The sequence below is a fragment of the Ambystoma mexicanum genome, chromosome 2q (assembly GCF_040938575.1).
Source record: "Ambystoma mexicanum isolate Mex_15411 chromosome 2q, UKY_AmexF1_1, whole genome shotgun sequence".
NCBI lineage: Eukaryota > Metazoa > Chordata > Amphibia > Caudata > Ambystomatidae > Ambystoma > Ambystoma mexicanum.
In genome coordinates, this window is record NC_090924.1 from 125,787,543 (window position 1) to 125,811,313 (window position 23,771).

At 47.5% G+C, this 23,771-nt stretch overlaps 13 non-coding genes across 13 annotated transcripts; all 13 read left to right on the forward strand.

Annotated features, from left to right (window-relative positions):
- Positions 1-1,138: 1,138 nt before the first annotated feature.
- TRNAP-UGG (transfer RNA proline (anticodon UGG)) lies at positions 1,139-1,210 on the forward strand. Its single transcript has one exon. It is a non-coding gene; the product is annotated as a tRNA-Pro (tRNA).
- Positions 1,211-3,018: 1,808 nt separating this feature from the next.
- Positions 3,019-3,090, forward strand: TRNAP-UGG (transfer RNA proline (anticodon UGG)). The gene has a single exon. It is a non-coding gene; the product is annotated as a tRNA-Pro (tRNA).
- A 1,791-nt stretch (positions 3,091-4,881) lies between these two features.
- TRNAP-UGG (transfer RNA proline (anticodon UGG)) lies at positions 4,882-4,953 on the forward strand. The gene has a single exon. It is a non-coding gene; the product is annotated as a tRNA-Pro (tRNA).
- Positions 4,954-5,373: 420 nt separating this feature from the next.
- TRNAV-CAC (transfer RNA valine (anticodon CAC)) lies at positions 5,374-5,446 on the forward strand. The gene has a single exon. It is a non-coding gene; the product is annotated as a tRNA-Val (tRNA).
- A 1,315-nt stretch (positions 5,447-6,761) lies between these two features.
- TRNAP-UGG (transfer RNA proline (anticodon UGG)) lies at positions 6,762-6,833 on the forward strand. The gene has a single exon. It is a non-coding gene; the product is annotated as a tRNA-Pro (tRNA).
- Positions 6,834-10,521: 3,688 nt separating this feature from the next.
- Positions 10,522-10,593, forward strand: TRNAP-UGG (transfer RNA proline (anticodon UGG)). Its single transcript has one exon. It is a non-coding gene; the product is annotated as a tRNA-Pro (tRNA).
- A 420-nt stretch (positions 10,594-11,013) lies between these two features.
- Positions 11,014-11,086, forward strand: TRNAV-CAC (transfer RNA valine (anticodon CAC)). The gene has a single exon. It is a non-coding gene; the product is annotated as a tRNA-Val (tRNA).
- Positions 11,087-12,401: 1,315 nt separating this feature from the next.
- TRNAP-UGG (transfer RNA proline (anticodon UGG)) lies at positions 12,402-12,473 on the forward strand. Its single transcript has one exon. It is a non-coding gene; the product is annotated as a tRNA-Pro (tRNA).
- A 4,180-nt stretch (positions 12,474-16,653) lies between these two features.
- Positions 16,654-16,726, forward strand: TRNAV-CAC (transfer RNA valine (anticodon CAC)). The gene has a single exon. It is a non-coding gene; the product is annotated as a tRNA-Val (tRNA).
- A 3,195-nt stretch (positions 16,727-19,921) lies between these two features.
- On the forward strand, positions 19,922-19,993 carry TRNAP-UGG (transfer RNA proline (anticodon UGG)). The gene has a single exon. It is a non-coding gene; the product is annotated as a tRNA-Pro (tRNA).
- Positions 19,994-20,413: 420 nt separating this feature from the next.
- Positions 20,414-20,486, forward strand: TRNAV-CAC (transfer RNA valine (anticodon CAC)). The gene has a single exon. It is a non-coding gene; the product is annotated as a tRNA-Val (tRNA).
- A 1,815-nt stretch (positions 20,487-22,301) lies between these two features.
- Positions 22,302-22,374, forward strand: TRNAV-CAC (transfer RNA valine (anticodon CAC)). The gene has a single exon. It is a non-coding gene; the product is annotated as a tRNA-Val (tRNA).
- A 1,315-nt stretch (positions 22,375-23,689) lies between these two features.
- On the forward strand, positions 23,690-23,761 carry TRNAP-UGG (transfer RNA proline (anticodon UGG)). The gene has a single exon. It is a non-coding gene; the product is annotated as a tRNA-Pro (tRNA).
- The last annotated feature ends 10 nt before the right edge of the window (positions 23,762-23,771 follow it).

Genomic DNA, 23,771 nt, shown 5'->3' on the forward strand with positions numbered 1-23,771 from the left:
CGCTTGCATTTTGTGTATGTAATGTTGCAGAGCACAGAGAGGATTTATTTTCCCTACTGCTGGGTATTTGGGTCTCTGGGATCACAGTTGGGTCCGCTCCGTCCTCTGAAATGGTCCATATTAGTTACATAGGTTAGTGTACCAAAGAAATAATACATTTTCATATACAGCTTCTTCATTTCTGTGTTCTGAGGGATTACCAGTTGTAAGAAATGCACTTGCCGGTACAGTGATTCCCTGGCTTTCTCTGGCCCGAGAAAGCTTTTCCTCTGAAGTGGGAACAGAAGTTGGACTGCTTCTGCTGAACTTCCTGAAAGCAGAGCTGGCGGGAGGAGGGACTTTTTGAGTGCTGGGAAAATTTGAGCTGGAAATTTGCATCGGCTGGACAGAGATTGCTTGGAGCAGCCAAAATATAATAACGGCCATGGCGCTCAAGTAAAGCAGAAAGCTTTTAGTATACACCTTTTGCACTCTTGTCAACGAAGCTGGGCTCTGTGAATGCTCACCCTACGCAAGAAAAGAGAACAGACTTTGCTGGTGACCTAAATATATCTCGCCTGATCGAGCACGATCGAGCTCTGAGTGAGCAGCTGTGCAATGGTCATCTTTACCAAAGGGGAGATGCTGCTTTTTCCAGTGTCACGCCCATGCTCTCAGGGCTGGAGGGAGGAGGGCTGCTTTTTGTTTTTACAGGCAAAAGGAAAGGCCCAGCCCTCAGAGCTTCTGCCAATGCAGATCCCAGCAGGTGCAAAATAAAGGCTCTCCCCCACCTTGCCAGCTGCAGATTGATCAGAAGACTGCTAGTCTAGTGTGTTGGGCCACTTTCTCTCTTCTGTGTATCGTCCCCTCTTATTACATAAACAGCATAAGAGGAATAAAGGAAGGAAGGAAGGAAGGAAGGAAGGAACAGTGTATCGCAAGCACCTTCCACCCTGATGTCAATGGGCCACCAACCTTCGGGATGAGGAGGAGACCTGTGAAGACAGTCAGAGCGTGCCGACTGGGGCATTCATTTGGCTCATACACCGACAAGGCTTTCAGCGGCAGGAACAAACTTCAGGAATAGGCATTCTTGGCCTCGAATCCTAAGGGGGGTGCAAACGCTGAGGACAATTCCGTCAAATGCTCAAAGGACCGTGGCTCGTTGGTCTAGGGGTATGATTCTCGCTTTGGGTGCGAGAGGTCCCGGGTTCAAATCCCGGACGAGCCCAATCAAGGTGGTTAACTTGAGCTCCTTTTTTTTGTTTTTTCAATGTTATTTTCATTGGACAGACTCTCTGGTTTTCTCGGTAAGCAGTAGTCGATGAACAATTCACTTCCTGAACCTCTTTGCGTGCCATGTCCTTGCGACAAGCACTTTGTGTTCTCTGTTAGCTCTCAGTAACATTCCTTGATTTGCTTGTGAGTTTTGGCCGTCCGATCTCAAAGTGGAAATATGTCCTTCCCTCTGTACGCTGCATAGGCCCTCAGCTGGCATACTTGTATATGTGCGCATGCTTGATAGGACGTATGTTTTAGGCTGGATTGTGTGAGCTTCAGGCGCAAGGCATTTGATTAGTCGTTAAGCAGGTCCACTTGCACTGCCCTTTGCACCTGTTCTCCCAGTCCCTACAAAGGTGAGCAAGCAGCTGTTTCTGTAGTGTAGTGGTTATCACGTTCGCCTCACACGCGAAAGGTCCCCTGTTCGAGACCGGGCAGAAACACTCTCTGCTGGCATTTTACACAAAATAGTTTTTTTCCCCTTTTGTCACACACAAATGTAAAGTATGAACTTATTTGCGTTCCCATGGAAATAGCATATGCTCTCAAGAGCTTGAGAAATACACTGGGAAGGCAAGCATCCTCACATGTATTCTGTATATGGGGCCAATAAAAAAATGCACGCGCTTGCATTTTGTGTATGTAATGTTGCAGAGCACAGAGAGGATTTATTTTCCCTACTGCTGGGTATTTGGGTCTCTGGGATCACAGTTGGGTCCGCTCCGTCCTCTGAAATGGTCCATATTAGTTACATAGGTTAGTGTACCAAAGAAATAATACATTTTCATATACAGCTTCTTCATTTCTGTGTTCTGAGGGATTACCAGTTGTAAGAAATGCACTTGCCGGTACAGTGATTCCCTGGCTTTCTCTGGCCCGAGAAAGCTTTTCCTCTGAAGTGGGAACAGAAGTTGGACTGCTTCTGCTGAACTTCCTGAAAGCAGAGCTGGCGGGAGGAGGGACTTTTTGAGTGCTGGGAAAATTTGAGCTGGAAATTTGCATCGGCTGGACAGAGATTGCTTGGAGCAGCCAAAATATAATAACGGCCATGGCGCTCAAGTAAAGCAGAAAGCTTTTAGTATACACCTTTTGCACTCTTGTCAACGAAGCTGGGCTCTGTGAATGCTCACCCTACGCAAGAAAAGAGAACAGACTTTGCTGGTGACCTAAATATATCTCGCCTGATCGAGCACGATCAAGCTCTGAGTGAGCAGCTGTGCAATGGTCATCTTTACCAAAGGGGAGATGCTGCTTTTTCCAGTGTCACGCCCATGCTCTCAGGGCTGGAGGGAGGAGGGCTGCTTTTTGTTTTTACAGGCAAAAGGAAAGGCCCAGCCCTCAGAGCTTCTGCCAATGCAGATCCCAGCAGGTGCAAAATAAAGGCTCTCCCCCACCTTGCCAGCTGCAGATTGATCAGAAGACTGCTAGTCTAGTGTGTTGGGCCACTTTCTCTCTTCTGTGTATCGTCCCCTCTTATTACATAAACAGCATAAGAGGAATAAAGGAAGGAAGGAAGGAAGGAAGGAACAGTGTATCGCAAGCACCTTCCACCCTGATGTCAATGGGCCACCAACCTTCGGGATGAGGAGGAGACCTGTGAAGACAGTCAGAGCGTGCCGACTGGGGCATTCATTTGGCTCATACACCGACAAGGCTTTCAGCGGCAGGAACAAACTTCAGGAATAGGCATTCTTGGCCTCGAATCCTAAGGGGGGTGCAAACGCTGAGGACAATTCCGTCAAAAGCTCAAAGGACCGTGGCTCGTTGGTCTAGGGGTATGATTCTCGCTTTGGGTGCGAGAGGTCCCGGGTTCAAATCCCGGACGAGCCCAATCAAGGTGGTTAACTTGAGCTCCTTTTTTTTGTTTTTTCAATGTTATTTTCATTGGACAGACTCTCTGGTTTTCTCGGTAAGCAGTAGTCGATGAACAATTCACTTCCTGAACCTCTTTGCGTGCCATGTCCTTGCGACAAGCACTTTGTGTTCTCTGTTAGCTCTCAGTAACATTCCTTGATTTGCTTGTGAGTTTTGGCCGTCCGATCTCAAAGTGGAAATATGTCCTTCCCTCTGTACGCTGCATAGGCCCTCAGCTGGCATACTTGTATATGTGCGCATGCTTGATAGGACGTATGTTTTAGGCTGGATTGTGTGAGCTTCAGGCGCAAGGCATTTGATTAGTCTTTAAGCAGGTCCACTTGCACTGCCCTTTGCACCTGTTCTCCCAGTCCCTACAAAGGTGAGCAAGCAGCTGTTTCTGTAGTGTAGTGGTTATCACGTTCGCCTCACACGCGAAAGGTCCCCAAACACTCTCTGCTGGCATTTTACACAAAATAGTTTTTTTCCCCTTTTGTCACACACAAATGTAAAGTATGAACTTATTTGCGTTCCCATGGAAATAGCATATGCTCTCAAGAGCTTGAGAAATACACTGGGAAGGCAAGCATCCTCACATGTATTCTGTATATGGGGCCAATAAAAAAATGCACGCGCTTGCATTTTGTGTATGTAATGTTGCAGAGCACAGAGAGGATTTATTTTCCCTACTGCTGGGTATTTGGGTCTCTGGGATCACAGTTGGGTCCGCTCCGTCCTCTGAAATGGTCCATATTAGTTACATAGGTTAGTGTACCAAAGAAATAATACATTTTCATATACAGCTTCTTCATTTCTGTGTTCTGAGGGATTACCAGTTGTAAGAAATGCACTTGCCGGTACAGTGATTCCCTGGCTTTCTCTGGCCCGAGAAAGCTTTTCCTCTGAAGTGGGAACAGAAGTTGGACTGCTTCTGCTGAACTTCCTGAAAGCAGAGCTGGCGGGAGGAGGGACTTTTTGAGTGCTGGGAAAATTTGAGCTGGAAATTTGCATCGGCTGGACAGAGATTGCTTGGAGCAGCCAAAATATAATAACGGCCATGGCGCTCAAGTAAAGCAGAAAGCTTTTAGTATACACCTTTTGCACTCTTGTCAACGAAGCTGGGCTCTGTGAATGCTCACCCTACGCAAGAAAAGAGAACAGACTTTGCTGGTGACCTAAATATATCTCGCCTGATCGAGCACGATCGAGCTCTGAGTGAGCAGCTGTGCAATGGTCATCTTTACCAAAGGGGAGATGCTGCTTTTTCCAGTGTCACGCCCATGCTCTCAGGGCTGGAGGGAGGAGGGCTGCTTTTTGTTTTTACAGGCAAAAGGAAAGGCCCAGCCCTCAGAGCTTCTGCCAATGCAGATCCCAGCAGGTGCAAAATAAAGGCTCTCCCCCACCTTGCCAGCTGCAGATTGATCAGAAGACTGCTAGTCTAGTGTGTTGGGCCACTTTCTCTCTTCTGTGTATCGTCCCCTCTTATTACATAAACAGCATAAGAGGAATAAAGGAAGGAAGGAAGGAAGGAAGGAACAGTGTATCGCAAGCACCTTCCACCCTGATGTCAATGGGCCACCAACCTTCGGGATGAGGAGGAGACCTGTGAAGACAGTCAGAGCGTGCCGACTGGGGCATTCATTTGGCTCATACACCGACAAGGCTTTCAGCGGCAGAAACAAACTTCAGGAATAGGCATTCTTGGCCTCGAATCCTAAGGGGGGTGCAAACGCTGAGGACAATTCCGTCAAATGCTCAAAGGACCGTGGCTCGTTGGTCTAGGGGTATGATTCTGGCTTTGGGTGCGAGAGGTCCCGGGTTCAAATCCCGGACGAGCCCAATCAAGGTGGTTAACTTGAGCTCCTTTTTTTTGTTTTTTCAATGTTATTTTCATTGGACAGACTCTCTGGTTTTCTCGGTAAGCAGTAGTCGATGAACAATTCACTTCCTGAACCTCTTTGCGTGCCATGTCCTTGCGACAAGCACTTTGTGTTCTCTGTTAGCTCTCAGTAACATTCCTTGATTTGCTTGTGAGTTTTGGCCGTCCGATCTCAAAGTGGAAATATGTCCTTCCCTCTGTACGCTGCATAGGCCCTCAGCTGGCATACTTGTATATGTGCGCATGCTTGATAGGACGTATGTTTTAGGCTGGATTGTGTGAGCTTCAGGCGCAAGGCATTTGATTAGTCTTTAAGCAGGTCCACTTGCACTGCCCTTTGCACCTGTTCTCCCAGTCCCTACAAAGGTGAGCAAGCAGCTGTTTCTGTAGTGTAGTGGTTATCACGTTCGCCTCACACGCGAAAGGTCCCCGGTTCGAGACCGGGCAGAAACACTCTCTGCTGGCATTTTACACAAAATAGTTTTTTTCCCCTTTTGTCACACACAAATGTAAAGTATGAACTTATTTGCGTTCCCATGGAAATAGCATATGCTCTCAAGAGCTTGAGAAATACACTGGGAAGGCAAGCATCCTCACATGTATTCTGTATATGGGGCCAATAAAAAAATGCACGCGCTTGCATTTTGTGTATGTAATGTTGCAGAGCACAGAGAGGATTTATTTTCCCTACTGCTGGGTATTTGGGTCTCTGGGATCACAGTTGGGTCCGCTCCGTCCTCTGAAATGGTCCATATTAGTTACATAGGTTAGTGTACCAAAGAAATAATACATTTTCATATACAGCTTCTTCATTTCTGTGTTCTGAGGGATTACCAGTTGTAAGAAATGCACTTGCCGGTACAGTGATTCCCTGGCTTTCTCTGGCCCGAGAAAGCTTTTCCTCTGAAGTGGGAACAGAAGTTGGACTGCTTCTGCTGAACTTCCTGAAAGCAGAGCTGGCGGGAGGAGGGACTTTTTGAGTGCTGGGAAAATTTGAGCTGGAAATTTGCATCGGCTGGACAGAGATTGCTTGGAGCAGCCAAAATATAATAACGGCCATGGCGCTCAAGTAAAGCAGAAAGCTTTTAGTATACACCTTTTGCACTCTTGTCAACGAAGCTGGGCTCTGTGAATGCTCACCCTACGCAAGAAAAGAGAACAGACTTTGCTGGTGACCTAAATATATCTCGCCTGATCGAGCACGATCGAGCTCTGAGTGAGCAGCTGTGCAATGGTCATCTTTACCAAAGGGGAGATGCTGCTTTTTCCAGTGTCACGCCCATGCTCTCAGGGCTGGAGGGAGGAGGGCTGCTTTTTGTTTTTACAGGCAAAAGGAAAGGCCCAGCCCTCAGAGCTTCTGCCAATGCAGATCCCAGCAGGTGCAAAATAAAGGCTCTCCCCCACCTTGCCAGCTGCAGATTGATCAGAAGACTGCTAGTCTAGTGTGTTGGGCCACTTTCTCTCTTCTGTGTATCGTCCCCTCTTATTACATAAACAGCATAAGAGGAATAAAGGAAGGAAGGAAGGAAGGAAGGAACAGTGTATCGCAAGCACCTTCCACCCTGATGTCAATGGGCCACCAACCTTCGGGATGAGGAGGAGACCTGTGAAGACAGTCAGAGCGTGCCGACTGGGGCATTCATTTGGCTCATACACCGACAAGGCTTTCAGCGGCAGGAACAAACTTCAGGAATAGGCATTCTTGGCCTCGAATCCTAAGGGGGGTGGAAACGCTGAGGACAATTCCGTCAAATGCTCAAAGGACCGTGGCTCGTTGGTCTAGGGGTATGATTCTCGCTTTGGGTGCGAGAGGTCCCGGGTTCAAATCCCGGACGAGCCCAATCAAGGTGGTTAACTTGAGCTCCTTTTTTTTGTTTTTTCAATGTTATTTTCATTGGACAGACTCTCTGGTTTTCTCGGTAAGCAGTAGTCGATGAACAATTCACTTCCTGAACCTCTTTGCGTGCCATGTCCTTGCGACAAGCACTTTGTGTTCTCTGTTAGCTCTCAGTAACATTCCTTGATTTGCTTGTGAGTTTTGGCCGTCCGATCTCAAAGTGGAAATATGTCCTTCCCTCTGTACGCTGCATAGGCCCTCAGCTGGCATACTTGTATATGTGCGCATGCTTGATAGGACGTATGTTTTAGGCTGGATTGTGTGAGCTTCAGGCACAAGGCATTTGATTAGTCTTTAAGCAGGTCCACTTGCACTGCCCTTTGCACCTGTTCTCCCAGTCCCTACAAAGGTGAGCAAGCAGCTGTTTCTGTAGTGTAGTGGTTATCACGTTTGCCTCACACGCGAAAGGTCCCCGGTTCGAGACTGGGCAGAAACACTCTCTGCTGGCATTTTACACAAAATAGTTTTTTTCCCCTTTTGTCACACACAAATGTAAAGTATGAACTTATTTGCGTTCCCATGGAAATAGCATATGCTCTCAAGAGCTTGAGAAATACACTGGGAAGGCAAGCATCCTCACATGTATTCTGTATATGGGGCCAATAAAAAAATGCACGCGCTTGCATTTTGTGTATGTAATATTGCAGAGCACAGAGAGGATTTATTTTCCCTACTGCTGGGTATTTGGGTCTCTGGGATCACAGTTGGGTCCGCTCCGTCCTCTGAAATGGTCCATATTAGTTACATAGGTTAGTGTACCAAAGAAATAATACATTTTCATATACAGCTTCTTCATTTCTGTGTTCTGAGGGATTACCAGTTGTAAGAAATGCACTTGCCGGTACAGTGATTCCCTGGCTTTCTCTGGCCCGAGAAAGCTTTTCCTCTGAAGTGGGAACAGAAGTTGGACTGCTTCTGCTGAACTTCCTGAAAGCAGAGCTGGCGGGAGGAGGGACTTTTTGAGTGCTGGGAAAATTTGAGCTGGAAATTTGCATCGGCTGGACAGAGATTGCTTGGAGCAGCCAAAATATAATAACGGCCATGGCGCTCAAGTAAAGCAGAAAGCTTTTAGTATACACCTTTTGCACTCTTGTCAACGAAGCTGGGCTCTGTGAATGCTCACCCTACGCAAGAAAAGAGAACAGACTTTGCTGGTGACCTAAATATATCTCGCCTGATCGAGCACGATCGAGCTCTGAGTGAGCAGCTGTGCAATGGTCATCTTTACCAAAGGGGAGATGCTGCTTTTTCCAGTGTCACGCCCATGCTCTCAGGGCTGGAGGGAGGAGGGCTGCTTTTTGTTTTTACAGGCAAAAGGAAAGGCCCAGCCCTCAGAGCTTCTGCCAATGCAGATCCCAGCAGGTGCAAAATAAAGGCTCTCCCCCACCTTGCCAGCTGCAGATTGATCAGAAGACTGCTAGTCTAGTGTGTTGGGCCACTTTCTCTCTTCTGTGTATCGTCCCCTCTTATTACATAAACAGCATAAGAGGAATAAAGGAAGGAAGGAAGGAAGGAAGGAACAGTGTATCGCAAGCACCTTCCACCCTGATGTCAATGGGCCACCAACCTTCGGGATGAGGAGGAGACCTGTGAAGACAGTCAGAGCGTGCCGACTGGGGCATTCATTTGGCTCATACACCGACAAGGCTTTCAGCGGCAGGAACAAACTTCAGGAATAGGCATTCTTGGCCTCGAATCCTAAGGGGGGTGCAAACGCTGAGGACAATTCCGTCAAATGCTCAAAGGACCGTGGCTCGTTGGTCTAGGGGTATGATTCTCGCTTTGGGTGCGAGAGGTCCCGGGTTCAAATCCCGGTCGAGCCCAATCAAGGTGGTTAACTTGAGCTCCTTTTTTTTGTTTTTTCAATGTTATTTTCATTGGACAGACTCTCTGGTTTTCTCGGTAAGCAGTAGTCGATGAACAATTCACTTCCTGAACCTCTTTGCGTGCCATGTCCTTGCGACAAGCACTTTGTGTTCTCTGTTAGCTCTCAGTAACATTCCTTGATTTGCTTGTGAGTTTTGGCCGTCCGATCTCAAAGTGGAAATATGTCCTTCCCTCTGTACGCTGCATAGGCCCTCAGCTGGCATACTTGTATATGTGCGCATGCTTGATAGGACGTATGTTTTAGGCTGGATTGTGTGAGCTTCAGGCGCAAGGCATTTGATTAGTCTTTAAGCAGGTCCACTTGCACTGCCCTTTGCACCTGTTCTCCCAGTCCCTACAAAGGTGAGCAAGCAGCTGTTTCTGTAGTGTAGTGGTTATCAAGTTCGCCTCACACGCGAAAGGTCCCCGGTTTGAGACCGGGCAGAAACACTCTCTGCTGGCATTTTACACAAAATAGTTTTTTTCCCCTTTTGTCACACACAAATGTAAAGTATGAACTTATTTGCGTTCCCATGGAAATAGCATATGCTCTCAAGAGCTTGAGAAATACACTGGGAAGGCAAGCATCCTCACATGTATTCTGTATATGGGGCCAATAAAAAAATGCACGCGCTTGCATTTTGTGTATGTAATGTTGCAGAGCACAGAGAGGATTTATTTTCCCTACTGCTGGGTATTTGGGTCTCTGGGATCACAGTTGGGTCCGCTCCGTCCTCTGAAATGGTCCATATTAGTTACATAGGTTAGTGTACCAAAGAAATAATACATTTTCATATACAGCTTCTTCATTTCTGTGTTCTGAGGGATTACCAGTTGTAAGAAATGCACTTGCCGGTACAGTGATTCCCTGGCTTTCTCTGGCCCGAGAAAGCTTTTCCTCTGAAGTGGGAACAGAAGTTGGACTGCTTCTGCTGAACTTCCTGAAAGCAGAGCTGGCGGGAGGAGGGACTTTTTGAGTGCTGGGAAAATTTGAGCTGGAAATTTGCATCGGCTGGACAGAGATTGCTTGGAGCAGCCAAAATATAATAACGGCCATGGCGCTCAAGTAAAGCAGAAAGCTTTTAGTATACACCTTTTGCACTCTTGTCAACGAAGCTGGGCTCTGTGAATGCTCACCCTACGCAAGAAAAGAGAACAGACTTTGCTGGTGACCTAAATATATCTCGCCTGATCGAGCACGATCGAGCTCTGAGTGAGCAGCTGTGCAATGGTCATCTTTACCAAAGGGGAGATGCTGCTTTTTCCAGTGTCACGCCCATGCTCTCAGGGCTGGAGGGAGGAGGGCTGCTTTTTGTTTTTACAGGCAAAAGGAAAGGCCCAGCCCTCAGAGCTTCTGCCAATGCAGATCCCAGCAGGTGCAAAATAAAGGCTCTCCCCCACCTTGCCAGCTGCAGATTGATCAGAAGACTGCTAGTCTAGTGTGTTGGGCCACTTTCTCTCTTCTGTGTATCGTCCCCTCTTATTACATAAACAGCATAAGAGGAATAAAGGAAGGAAGGAAGGAAGGAAGGAACAGTGTATCGCAAGCACCTTCCACCCTGATGTCAATGGGCCACCAACCTTCGGGATGAGGAGGAGACCTGTGAAGACAGTCAGAGCGTGCCGACTGGGGCATTCATTTGGCTCATACACCGACAAGGCTTTCAGCGGCAGGAACAAACTTCAGGAATAGGCATTCTTGGCCTCGAATCCTAAGGGGGGTGCAAACGCTGAGGACAATTCCGTCAAATGCTCAAAGGACCGTGGCTCGTTGGTCTAGGGGTATGATTCTCGCTTTGGGTGCGAGAGGTCCCGGGTTCAAATCCCGGACGAGCCCAAGCAAGGTGGTTAACTTGAGCTCCTTTTTTTTGTTTTTTCAATGTTATTTTCATTGGACAGACTCTCTGGTTTTCTCGGTAAGCAGTAGTCGATGAACAATTCACTTCCTGAACCTCTTTGCGTGCCATGTCCTTGCGACAAGCACTTTGTGTTCTCTGTTAGCTCTCAGTAACATTCCTTGATTTGCTTGTGAGTTTTGGCCGTCCGATCTCAAAGTGGAAATATGTCCTTCCCTCTGTACGCTGCATAGGCCCTCAGCTGGCATACTTGTATATGTGCGCATTCTTGATAGGACGTATGTTTTAGGCTGGATTGTGTGAGCTTCAGGCGCAAGGCATTTGATTAGTCTTTAAGCAGGTCCACTTGCACTGCCCTTTGCACCTGTTCTCCCAGTCCCTACAAAGGTGAGCAAGCAGCTGTTTCTGTAGTGTAGTGGTTATCACGTTCGCCTCACACGCGAAAGGTCCCCGGTTCGAGACTGGGCAGAAACACTCTCTGCTGGCATTTTACACAAAATAGTTTTTTTCCCCTTTTGTCACACACAAATGTAAAGTATGAACTTATTTGCGTTCCCATGGAAATAGCATATGCTCTCAAGAGCTTGAGAAATACACTGGGAAGGCAAGCATCCTCACATGTATTCTGTATATGGGGCCAATAAAAAAATGCACGCGCTTGCATTTTGTGTATGTAATGTTGCAGAGCACAGAGAGGATTTATTTTCCCTACTGCTGGGTATTTGGGTCTCTGGGATCACAGTTGGGTCCGCTCCGTCCTCTGAAATGGTCCATATTAGTTACATAGGTTAGTGTACCAAAGAAATAATACATTTTCATATACAGCTTCTTCATTTCTGTGTTCTGAGGGATTACCAGTTGTAAGAAATGCACTTGCCGGTACAGTGATTCCCTGGCTTTCTCTGGCCCGAGAAAGCTTTTCCTCTGAAGTGGGAACAGAAGTTGGACTGCTTCTGCTGAACTTCCTGAAAGCAGAGCTGGCGGGAGGAGGGACTTTTTGAGTGCTGGGAAAATTTGAGCTGGAAATTTGCATCGGCTGGACAGAGATTGCTTGGAGCAGCCAAAATATAATAACGGCCATGGCGCTCAAGTAAAGCAGAAAGCTTTTAGTATACACCTTTTGCACTCTTGTCAACGAAGCTGGGCTCTGTGAATGCTCACCCTACGCAAGAAAAGAGAACAGACTTTGCTGGTGACCTAAATATATCTCGCCTGATCGAGCACGATCGAGCTCTGAGTGAGCAGCTGTGCAATGGTCATCTTTACCAAAGGGGAGATGCTGCTTTTTCCAGTGTCACGCCCATGCTCTCAGGGCTGGAGGGAGGAGGGCTGCTTTTTGTTTTTACAGGCAAAAGGAAAGGCCCAGCCCTCAGAGCTTCTGCCAATGCAGATCCCAGCAGGTGCAAAATGAAGGCTCTCCCCCACCTTGCCAGCTGCAGATTGATCAGAAGACTGCTAGTCTAGTGTGTTGGGCCACTTTCTCTCTTCTGTGTATCGTCCCCTCTTATTACATAAACAGCATAAGAGGAATAAAGGAAGGAAGGAAGGAAGGAAGGAACAGTGTATCGCAAGCACCTTCCACCCTGATGTCAATGGGCCACCAACCTTCGGGATGAGGAGGAGACCTGTGAAGACAGTCAGAGCGTGCCGACTGGGGCATTCATTTGGCTCATACACCGACAAGGCTTTCAGCGGCAGGAACAAACTTCAGGAATAGGCATTCTTGGCCTCGAATCCTAAGGGGGGTGGAAACGCTGAGGACAATTCCGTCAAATGCTCAAAGGACCGTGGCTCGTTGGTCTAGGGGTATGATTCTCGCTTTGGGTGCGAGAGGTCCCGGGTTCAAATCCCGGACGAGCCCAATCAAGGTGGTTAACTTGAGCTCCTTTTTTTTGTTTTTTCAATGTTATTTTCATTGGACAGACTCTCTGGTTTTCTCGGTAAGCAGTAGTCGATGAACAATTCACTTCCTGAACCTCTTTGCGTGCCATGTCCTTGCGACAAGCACTTTGTGTTCTCTGTTAGCTCTCAGTAACATTCCTTGATTTGCTTGTGAGTTTTGGCCGTCCGATCTCAAAGTGGAAATATGTCCTTCCCTCTGTACGCTGCATAGGCCCTCAGCTGGCATACTTGTATATGTGCGCATGCTTGATAGGACGTATGTTTTAGGCTGGATTGTGTGAGCTTCAGGCACAAGGCATTTGATTAGTCTTTAAGCAGGTCCACTTGCACTGCCCTTTGCACCTGTTCTCCCAGTCCCTACAAAGGTGAGCAAGCAGCTGTTTCTGTAGTGTAGTGGTTATCACGTTTGCCTCACACGCGAAAGGTCCCCGGTTCGAGACTGGGCAGAAACACTCTCTGCTGGCATTTTACACAAAATAGTTTTTTTCCCCTTTTGTCACACACAAATGTAAAGTATGAACTTATTTGCGTTCCCATGGAAATAGCATATGCTCTCAAGAGCTTGAGAAATACACTGGGAAGGCAAGCATCCTCACATGTATTCTGTATATGGGGCCAATAAAAAAATGCACGCGCTTGCATTTTGTGTATGTAATATTGCAGAGCACAGAGAGGATTTATTTTCCCTACTGCTGGGTATTTGGGTCTCTGGGATCACAGTTGGGTCCGCTCCGTCCTCTGAAATGGTCCATATTAGTTACATAGGTTAGTGTACCAAAGAAATAATACATTTTCATATACAGCTTCTTCATTTCTGTGTTCTGAGGGATTACCAGTTGTAAGAAATGCACTTGCCGGTACAGTGATTCCCTGGCTTTCTCTGGCCCGAGAAAGCTTTTCCTCTGAAGTGGGAACAGAAGTTGGACTGCTTCTGCTGAACTTCCTGAAAGCAGAGCTGGCGGGAGGAGGGACTTTTTGAGTGCTGGGAAAATTTGAGCTGGAAATTTGCATCGGCTGGACAGAGATTGCTTGGAGCAGCCAAAATATAATAACGGCCATGGCGCTCAAGTAAAGCAGAAAGCTTTTAGTATACACCTTTTGCACTCTTGTCAACGAAGCTGGGCTCTGTGAATGCTCACCCTACGCAAGAAAAGAGAACAGACTTTGCTGGTGACCTAAATATATCTCGCCTGATCGAGCACGATCGAGCTCTGAGTGAGCAGCTGTGCAATGGTCATCTTTACCAAAGGGGAGATGCTGCTTTTTCCAGTGTCACGCCCATGCTCTCAGGGCTGGAGGGAGGAGGGCTGCTTTTTGTTTTTACAGGCAAAAGGAAAGGCCCAGCCCTCAGAGCTTCTGCCAATGCAGATCCCAGCAGGTGCAAAATAAAGGCTCTCCCCCACCTTGCCAGCTGCAGATTGATCAGAAGACTGCTAGTCTAGTGTGTTGGGCCACTTTCTCTCTTCTGTGTATCGTCCCCTCTTATTACATAAACAGCATAAGAGGAATAAAGGAAGGAAGGAAGGAAGGAAGGAACAGTGTATCGCAAGCACCTTCCACCCTGATGTCAATGGGCCACCAACCTTCGGGATGAGGAGGAGACCTGTGAAGACAGTCAGAGCGTGCCGACTGGGGCATTCATTTGGCTCATACACCGACAAGGCTTTCAGCGGCAGGAACAAACTTCAGGAATAGGCATTCTTGGCCTCGAATCCTAAGGGGGGTGCAAACGCTGAGGACAATTCCGTCAAATGCTCAAAGGACCGTGGCTCGTTGGTCTAGGGGTATGATTCTCGCTTTGGGTGCGAGAGGTCCCGGGTTCAAATCCCGGTCGAGCCCAATCAAGGTGGTTAACTTGAGCTCCTTTTTTTTGTTTTTTCAATGTTATTTTCATTGGACAGACTCTCTGGTTTTCTCGGTAAGCAGTAGTCGATGAACAATTCACTTCCTGAACCTCTTTGCGTGCCATGTCCTTGCGACAAGCACTTTGTGTTCTCTGTTAGCTCTCAGTAACATTCCTTGATTTGTTTGTGAGTTTTGGCCGTCCGATCTCAAAGTGGAAATATGTCCTTCCCTCTGTACGCTGCATAGGCCCTCAGCTGGCATACTTGTATATGTGCGCATGCTTGATAGGACGTATGTTTTAGGCTGGATTGTGTGAGCTTCAGGCGCAAGGCATTTGATTAGTCTTTAAGCAGGTCCACTTGCACTGCCCTTTGCACCTGTTCTCCCAGTCCCTACAAAGGTGAGCAAGCAGCTGTTTCTGTAGTGTAGTGGTTATCAAGTTCGCCTCACACGCGAAAGGTCCCCGGTTCGAGACCGGGCAGAAACACTCTCTGCTGGCATTTTACACAAAATAGTTTTTTTCCCCTTTTGTCACACACAAATGTAAAGTATGAACTTATTTGCGTTCCCATGGAAATAGCATATGCTCTCAAGAGCTTGAGAAATACACTGGGAAGGCAAGCATCCTCACATGTATTCTGTATATGGGGCCAATAAAAAAATGCACGCGCTTGCATTTTGTGTATGTAATGTTGCAGAGCACAGAGAGGATTTATTTTCCCTACTGCTGGGTATTTGGGTCTCTGGGATCACAGTTGGGTCCGCTCCGTCCTCTGAAATGGTCCATATTAGTTACATAGGTTAGTGTACCAAAGAAATAATACATTTTCATATACAGCTTCTTCATTTCTGTGTTCTGAGGGATTACCAGTTGTAAGAAATGCACTTGCCGGTACAGTGATTCCCTGGCTTTCTCTGGCCCGAGAAAGCTTTTCCTCTGAAGTGGGAACAGAAGTTGGACTGCTTCTGCTGAACTTCCTGAAAGCAGAGCTGGCGGGAGGAGGGACTTTTTGAGTGCTGGGAAAATTTGAGCTGGAAATTTGCATCGGCTGGACAGAGATTGCTTGGAGCAGCCAAAATATAATAACGGCCATGGCGCTCAAGTAAAGCAGAAAGCTTTTAGTATACACCTTTTGCACTCTTGTCAACGAAGCTGGGCTCTGTGAATGCTCACCCTACGCAAGAAAAGAGAACAGACTTTGCTGGTGACCTAAATATATCTCGCCTGATCGAGCACGATCGAGCTCTGAGTGAGCAGCTGTGCAATGGTCATCTTTACCAAAGGGGAGATGCTGCTTTTTCCAGTGTCACGCCCATGCTCTCAGGGCTGGAGGGAGGAGGGCTGCTTTTTGTTTTTACAGGCAAAAGGAAAGGCCCAGCCCTCAGAGCTTCTGCCAATGCAGATCCCAGCAGGTGCAAAATAAAGGCTCTCCCCCACCTTGCCAGCTGCAGATTGATCAGAAGACTGCTAGTCTAGTGTGTTGGGCCACTTTCTCTCTTCTGTGTATCGTCCCCTCTTATTACATAAACAGCATAAGAGGAATAAAGGAAGGAAGGAAGGAAGGAAGGAACAGTGTATCGCAAGCACCTTCCACCCTGATGTCAATGGGCCACCAACCTTCGGGATGAGGAGGAGACCTGTGAAGACAGTCAGAGCGTGCCGACTGGGGCATTCATTTGGCTCATACACCGACAAGGCTTTCAGCGGCAGGAACAAACTTCAGGAATAGGCATTCTTGGCCTCGAATCCTAAGGGGGGTGCAAACGCTGAGGACAATTCCGTCAAATGCTCAAAGGACCGTGGCTCGTTGGTCTAGGGGTATGATTCTCGCTTTGGGTGCGAGAGGTCCCGGGTTCAAATCCCTGACGAGCCCAAGCAAGGTGGTTAACTTGAGCTCCTTTTTTTTGTTTTTTCAATGTTATTTTCATTGGACAGACTCTCTGGTTTTCTCGGTAAGCAGTAGTCGATGAACAATTCACTTCCTGAACCTCTTTGCGTGCCATGTCCTTGCGACAAGCACTTTGTGTTCTCTGTTAGCTCTCAGTAACATTCCTTGATTTGCTTGTGAGTTTTGGCCGTCCGATCTCAAAGTGGAAATATGTCCTTCCCTCTGTACGCTGCATAGGCCCTCAGCTGGCATACTTGTATATGTGCGCATGCTTGATAGGACGTATGTTTTAGGCTGGATTGTGTGAGCTTCAGGCGCAAGGCATTTGATTAGTCTTTAAGCAGGTCCACTTGCACTGCCCTTTGCACCTGTTCTCCCAGTCCCTACAAAGGTGAGCAAGCAGCTGTTTCTGTAGTGTAGTGGTTATCACGTTCGCCTCACACGCGAAAGGTCCCCGGTTCGAGACTGGGCAGAAACACTCTCTGCTGGCATTTTACACAAAATAGTTTTTTTCCCCTTTTGTCACACACAAATGTAAAGTATGAACTTATTTGCGTTCCCATGGAAATAGCATATGCTCTCAAGAGCTTGAGAAATACACTGGGAAGGCAAGCATCCTCACATGTATTCTGTATATGGGGCCAATAAAAAAATGCACGCGCTTGCATTTTGTGTATGTAATGTTGCAGAGCACAGAGAGGATTTATTTTCCCTACTGCTGGGTATTTGGGTCTCTGGGATCACAGTTGGGTCCGCTCCGTCCTCTGAAATGGTCCATATTAGTTACATAGGTTAGTGTACCAAAGAAATAATACATTTTCATATACAGCTTCTTCATTTCTGTGTTCTGAGGGATTACCAGTTGTAAGAAATGCACTTGCCGGTACAGTGATTCCCTGGCTTTCTCTGGCCCGAGAAAGCTTTTCCTCTGAAGTGGGAACAGAAGTTGGACTGCTTCTGCTGAACTTCCTGAAAGCAGAGCTGGCGGGAGGAGGGACTTTTTGAGTGCTGGGAAAATTTGAGCTGGAAATTTGCATCGGCTGGACAGAGATTGCTTGGAGCAGCCAAAATATAATAACGGCCATGGCGCTCAAGTAAAGCAGAAAGCTTTTAGTATACACCTTTTGCACTCTTGTCAACGAAGCTGGGCTCTGTGAATGCTCACCCTACGCAAGAAAAGAGAACAGACTTTGCTGGTGACCTAAATATATCTCGCCTGATCGAGCACGATCGAGCTCTGAGTGAGCAGCTGTGCAATGGTCATCTTTACCAAAGGGGAGATGCTGCTTTTTCCAGTGTCACGCCCATGCTCTCAGGGCTGGAGGGAGGAGGGCTGCTTTTTGTTTTTACAGGCAAAAGGAAAGGCCCAGCCCTCAGAGCTTCTGCCAATGCAGATCCCAGCAGGTGCAAAATAAAGGCTCTCCCCCACCTTGCCAGCTGCAGATTGATCAGAAGACTGCTAGTCTAGTGTGTTGGGCCACTTTCTCTCTTCTGTGTATCGTCCCCTCTTATTACATAAACAGCATAAGAGGAATAAAGGAAGGAAGGAAGGAAGGAAGGAACAGTGTATCGCAAGCACCTTCCACCCTGATGTCAATGGGCCACCAACCTTCGGGATGAGGAGGAGACCTGTGAAGACAGTCAGAGCGTGCCGACTGGGGCATTCATTTGGCTCATACACCGACAAGGCTTTCAGCGGCAGGAACAAACTTCAGGAATAGGCATTCTTGGCCTCGAATCCTAAGGGGGGTGCAAACGCTGAGGACAATTCCGTCAAATGCTCAAAGGACCGTGGCTCGTTGGTCTAGGGGTATGATTCTCACTTTGGGTGCGAGAGGTCCCGGGTTCAAATCCCGGTCGAGCCCAATCAAGGTGGTTAACTTGAGCTCCTTTTTTTTGTTTTTTCAATGTTATTTTCATTGGACAGACTCTCTGGTTTTCTCGGTAAGCAGTAGTCGATGAACAATTCACTTCCTGAACCTCTTTGCGTGCCATGTCCTTGCGACAAGCACTTTGTGTTCTCTGTTAGCTCTCAGTAACATTCCTTGATTTGCTTGTGAGTTTTGGCCGTCCGATCTCAAAGTGGAAATATGTCCTTCCCTCTGTACGCTGCATAGGCCCTCAGCTGGCATACTTGTATATGTGCGCATGCTTGATAGGACGTATGTTTTAGGCTGGATTGTGTGAGCTTCAGGCGCAAGGCATTTGATTAGTCTTTAAGCAGGTCCACTTGCACTGCCCTTTGCACCTGTTCTCCCAGTCCCTACAAAGGTGAGCAAGCAGCTGTTTCTGTAGTGTAGTGGTTATCAAGTTCGCCTCACACGCGAAAGGTCCCCGGTTCGAGACCGGGCAGAAACACTCTCTGCTGGCATTTTACACAAAATAGTTTTTTTCCCCTTTTGTCACACACAAATGTAAAGTATGAACTTATTTGCGTTCCCATGGAAATAGCATATGCTCTCAAGAGCTTGAGAAATACACTGGGAAGGCAAGCATCCTCACATGTATTCTGTATATGGGGCCAATAAAAAAATGCACGCGCTTGCATTTTGTGTATGTAATGTTGCAGAGCACAGAGAGGATTTATTTTCCCTACTGCTGGGTATTTGGGTCTCTGGGATCACAGTTGGGTCCGCTCCGTCCTCTGAAATGGTCCATATTAGTTACATAGGTTAGTGTACCAAAGAAATAATACATTTTCATATACAGCTTCTTCATTTCTGTGTTCTGAGGGATTACCAGTTGTAAGAAATGCACTTGCCGGTACAGTGATTCCCTGGCTTTCTCTGGCCCGAGAAAGCTTTTCCTCTGAAGTGGGAACAGAAGTTGGACTGCTTCTGCTGAACTTCCTGAAAGCAGAGCTGGCGGGAGGAGGGACTTTTTGAGTGCTGGGAAAATTTGAGCTGGAAATTTGCATCGGCTGGACAGAGATTGCTTGGAGCAGCCAAAATATAATAACGGCCATGGCGCTCAAGTAAAGCAGAAAGCTTTTAGTATACACCTTTTGCACTCTTGTCAACGAAGCTGGGCTCTGTGAATGCTCACCCTACGCAAGAAAAGAGAACAGACTTTGCTGGTGACCTAAATATATCTCGCCTGATCGAGCACGATCGAGCTCTGAGTGAGCAGCTGTGCAATGGTCATCTTTACCAAAGGGGAGATGCTGCTTTTTCCAGTGTCACGCCCATGCTCTCAGGGCTGGAGGGAGGAGGGCTGCTTTTTGTTTTTACAGGCAAAAGGAAAGGCCCAGCCCTCAGAGCTTCTGCCAATGCAGATCCCAGCAGGTGCAAAATAAAGGCTCTCCCCCACCTTGCCAGCTGCAGATTGATCAGAAGACTGCTAGTCTAGTGTGTTGGGCCACTTTCTCTCTTCTGTGTATCGTCCCCTCTTATTACATAAACAGCATAAGAGGAATAAAGGAAGGAAGGAAGGAAGGAAGGAACAGTGTATCGCAAGCACCTTCCACCCTGATGTCAATGGGCCACCAACCTTCGGGATGAGGAGGAGACCTGTGAAGACAGTCAGAGCGTGCCGACTGGGGCATTCATTTGGCTCATACACCGACAAGGCTTTCAGCGGCAGGAACAAACTTCAGGAATAGGCATTCTTGGCCTCGAATCCTAAGGGGGGTGCAAACGCTGAGGACAATTCCGTCAAATGCTCAAAGGACCGTGGCTCGTTGGTCTAGGGGTATGATTCTCGCTTTGGGTGCGAGAGGTCCCGGGTTCAAATCCCGGACGAGCCCAATCAAGGTGGTTAACTTGAGCTCCTTTTTTTTGTTTTTTCAATGTTATTTTCATTGGACAGACTCTCTGGTTTTCTCGGTAAGCAGTAGTCGATGAACAATTCACTTCCTGAACCTCTTTGCGTGCCATGTCCTTGCGACAAGCACTTTGTGTTCTCTGTTAGCTCTCAGTAACATTCCTTGATTTGCTTGTGAGTTTTGGCCGTCCGATCTCAAAGTGGAAATATGTCCTTCCCTCTGTACGCTGCATAGGCCCTCAGCTGGCATACTTGTATATGTGCGCATGCTTGATAGGACGTATGTTTTAGGCTGTATTGTGTGAGCTTCAGGCGCAAGGCATTTGATTAGTCTTTAAGCAGGTCCACTTGCACTGCCCTTTGCACCTGTTCTCCCAGTCCCTACAAAGGTGAGCAAGCAGCTGTTTCTGTAGTGTAGTGGTTATCACGTTCGCCTCACACGCGAAAGGTCCCCGGTTCGAGACCGGGCAGAAACACTCTCTGCTGGCATTTTACACAAAATAGTTTTTTTCCCCTTTTGTCACACACAAATGTAAAGTATGAACTTATTTGCGTTCCCATGGAAATAGCATATGCTCTCAAGAGCTTGAGAAATACACTGGGAAGGCAAGCATCCTCACATGTATTCTGTATATGGGGCCAATAAAAAAATGCACGCGCTTGCATTTTGTGTATGTAATGTTGCAGAGCACAGAGAGGATTTATTTTCCCTACTGCTGGGTATTTGGGTCTCTGGGATCACAGTTGGGTCCGCTCCGTCCTCTGAAATGGTCCATATTAGTTACATAGGTTAGTGTACCAAAGAAATAATACATTTTCATATACAGCTTCTTCATTTCTGTGTTCTGAGGGATTACCAGTTGTAAGAAATGCACTTGCCGGTACAGTGATTCCCTGGCTTTCTCTGGCCCGAGAAAGCTTTTCCTCTGAAGTGGGAACAGAAGTTGGACTGCTTCTGCTGAACTTCCTGAAAGCAGAGCTGGCGGGAGGAGGGACTTTTTGAGTGCTGGGAAAATTTGAGCTGGAAATTTGCATCGGCTGGACAGAGATTGCTTGGAGCAGCCAAAATATAATAACGGCCATGGCGCTCAAGTAAAGCAGAAAGCTTTTAGTATACACCTTTTGCACTCTTGTCAACGAAGCTGGGCTCTGTGAATGCTCACCCTACGCAAGAAAAGAGAACAGACTTTGCTGGTGACCTAAATATATCTCGCCTGATCGAGCACGATCGAGCTCTGAGTGAGCAGCTGTGCAATGGTCATCTTTACCAAAGGGGAGATGCTGCTTTTTCCAGTGTCACGCCCATGCTCTCAGGGCTGGAGGGAGGAGGGCTGCTTTTTGTTTTTACAGGCAAAAGGAAAGGCCCAGCCCTCAGAGCTTCTGCCAATGCAGATCCCAGCAGGTGCAAAATAAAGGCTCTCCCCCACCTTGCCAGCTGCAGATTGATCAGAAGACTGCTAGTCTAGTGTGTTGGGCCACTTTCTCTCTTCTGTGTATCGTCCCCTCTTATTACATAAACAGCATAAGAGGAATAAAGGAAGGAAGGAAGGAAGGAAGGAAGGAAGGAACAGTGTATCGCAAGCACCTTCCACCCTGATGTCAATGGGCCACCAACCTTCGGGATGAGGAGGAGACCTGTGAAGACAGTCAGAGCGTGCCGACTGGGGCATTCATTTGGCTCATACACCGACAAGGCTTTCAGCGGCAGGAACAAACTTCAGGAATAGGCATTCTTGGCCTCGAATCCTAAGGGGGGTGCAAACGCTGAGGACAATTCCGTCAAATGCTCAAAGGACCGTGGCTCGTTGGTCTAGGGGTATGATTCTCGCTTTGGGTGCGAGAGGTCCCGGGTTCAAATCGCGGACGAGCCCAATCAAGGTGGTTAACTTGAGCTCCTTTTTTTTGTTTTTTCAATGTTATTTTCATTGGACAGACTCTCTGGTTTTCTCGGTAAGCAGTAGTCGATGAACAATTCACTTCCTGAACCTCTTTGCGTGCCATGTCCTTGCGACAAGCACTTTGTGTTCTCTGTTAGCTCTCAGTAACATTCCTTGATTTGCTTGTGAGTTTTGGCCGTCCGATCTCAAAGTGGAAATATGTCCTTCCCTCTGTACGCTGCATAGGCCCTCAGCTGGCATACTTGTATATGTGCGCATGCTTGATAGGACGTATGTTTTAGGCTGGATTGTGTGAGCTTCAGGCGCAAGGCATTTGATTAGTCTTTAAGCAGGTCCACTTGCACTGCCCTTTGCACCTGTTCTCCCAGTCCCTACAAAGGTGAGCAAGCAGCTGTTTCTGTAGTGTAGTGGTTATCACGTTCGCCTCACACGCGAAAGGTCCCCGGTTCGAGACCGGGCAGAAACACTCTCTGCTGGCATTTTACACAAAATAGTTTTTTTCCCCTTTTGTCACACACAAATGTAAAGTATGAACTTATTTGCGTTCCCATGGAAATAGCATATGCTCTCAAGAGCTTGAGAAATACACTGGGAAGGCAAGCATCCTCACATGTATTCTGTATATGGGGCCAATAAAAAAATGCACGCGCTTGCATTTTGTGTATGTAATGTTGCAGAGCACAGAGAGGATTTATTTTCCCTACTGCTGGGTATTTGGGTCTCTGGGATCACAGTTGGGTCCGCTCCGTCCTCTGAAATGGTCCATATTAGTTACATAGGTTAGTGTACCAAAGAAATAATACATTTTCATATACAGCTTCTTCATTTCTGTGTTCTGAGGGATTACCAGTTGTAAGAAATGCACTTGCCGGTACAGTGATTCCCTGGCTTTCTCTGGCCCGAGAAAGCTTTTCCTCTGAAGTGGGAACAGAAGTTGGACTGCTTCTGCTGAACTTCCTGAAAGCAGAGCTGGCGGGAGGAGGGACTTTTTGAGTGCTGGGAAAATTTGAGCTGGAAATTTGCATCGGCTGGACAGAGATTGCTTGGAGCAGCCAAAATATAATAACGGCCATGGCGCTCAAGTAAAGCAGAAAGCTTTTAGTATACACCTTTTGCACTCTTGTCAACGAAGCTGGGCTCTGTGAATGCTCACCCTACGCAAGAAAAGAGAACAGACTTTGCTGGTGACCTAAATATATCTCGCCTGATCGAGCACGATCGAGCTCTGAGTGAGCAGCTGTGCAATGGTCATCTTTACCAAAGGGGAGATGCTGCTTTTTCCAGTGTCACGCCCATGCTCTCAGGGCTGGAGGGAGGAGGGCTGCTTTTTGTTTTTACAGGCAAAAGGAAAGGCCCAGCCCTCAGAGCTTCTGCCAATGCAGATCCCAGCAGGTGCAAAATAAAGGCTCTCCCCCACCTTGCCAGCTGCAGATTGATCAGAAGACTGCTAGTCTAGTGTGTTGGGCCACTTTCTCTCTTCTGTGTATCGTCCCCTCTTATTACATAAACAGCATAAGAGGAATAAAGGAAGGAAGGAAGGAAGGAAGGAACAGTGTATCGCAAGCACCTTCCACCCTGATGTCAATGGGCCACCAACCTTCGGGATGAGGAGGAGACCTGTGAAGACAGTCAGAGCGTGCCGACTGGGGCATTCATTTGGCTCATACACCGACAAGGCTTTCAGCGGCAGGAACAAACTTCAGGAATAGGCATTCTTGGCCTCGAATCCTAAGGGGGGTGCAAACGCTGAGGACAATTCCGTCAAATGCTCAAAGGACCGTGGCTCGTTGGTCTAGGGGTATGATTCTCGCTTTGGGTGCGAGAGGTCCCGGGTTCAAATCCCGGACGAGCCCAATCAAGGTG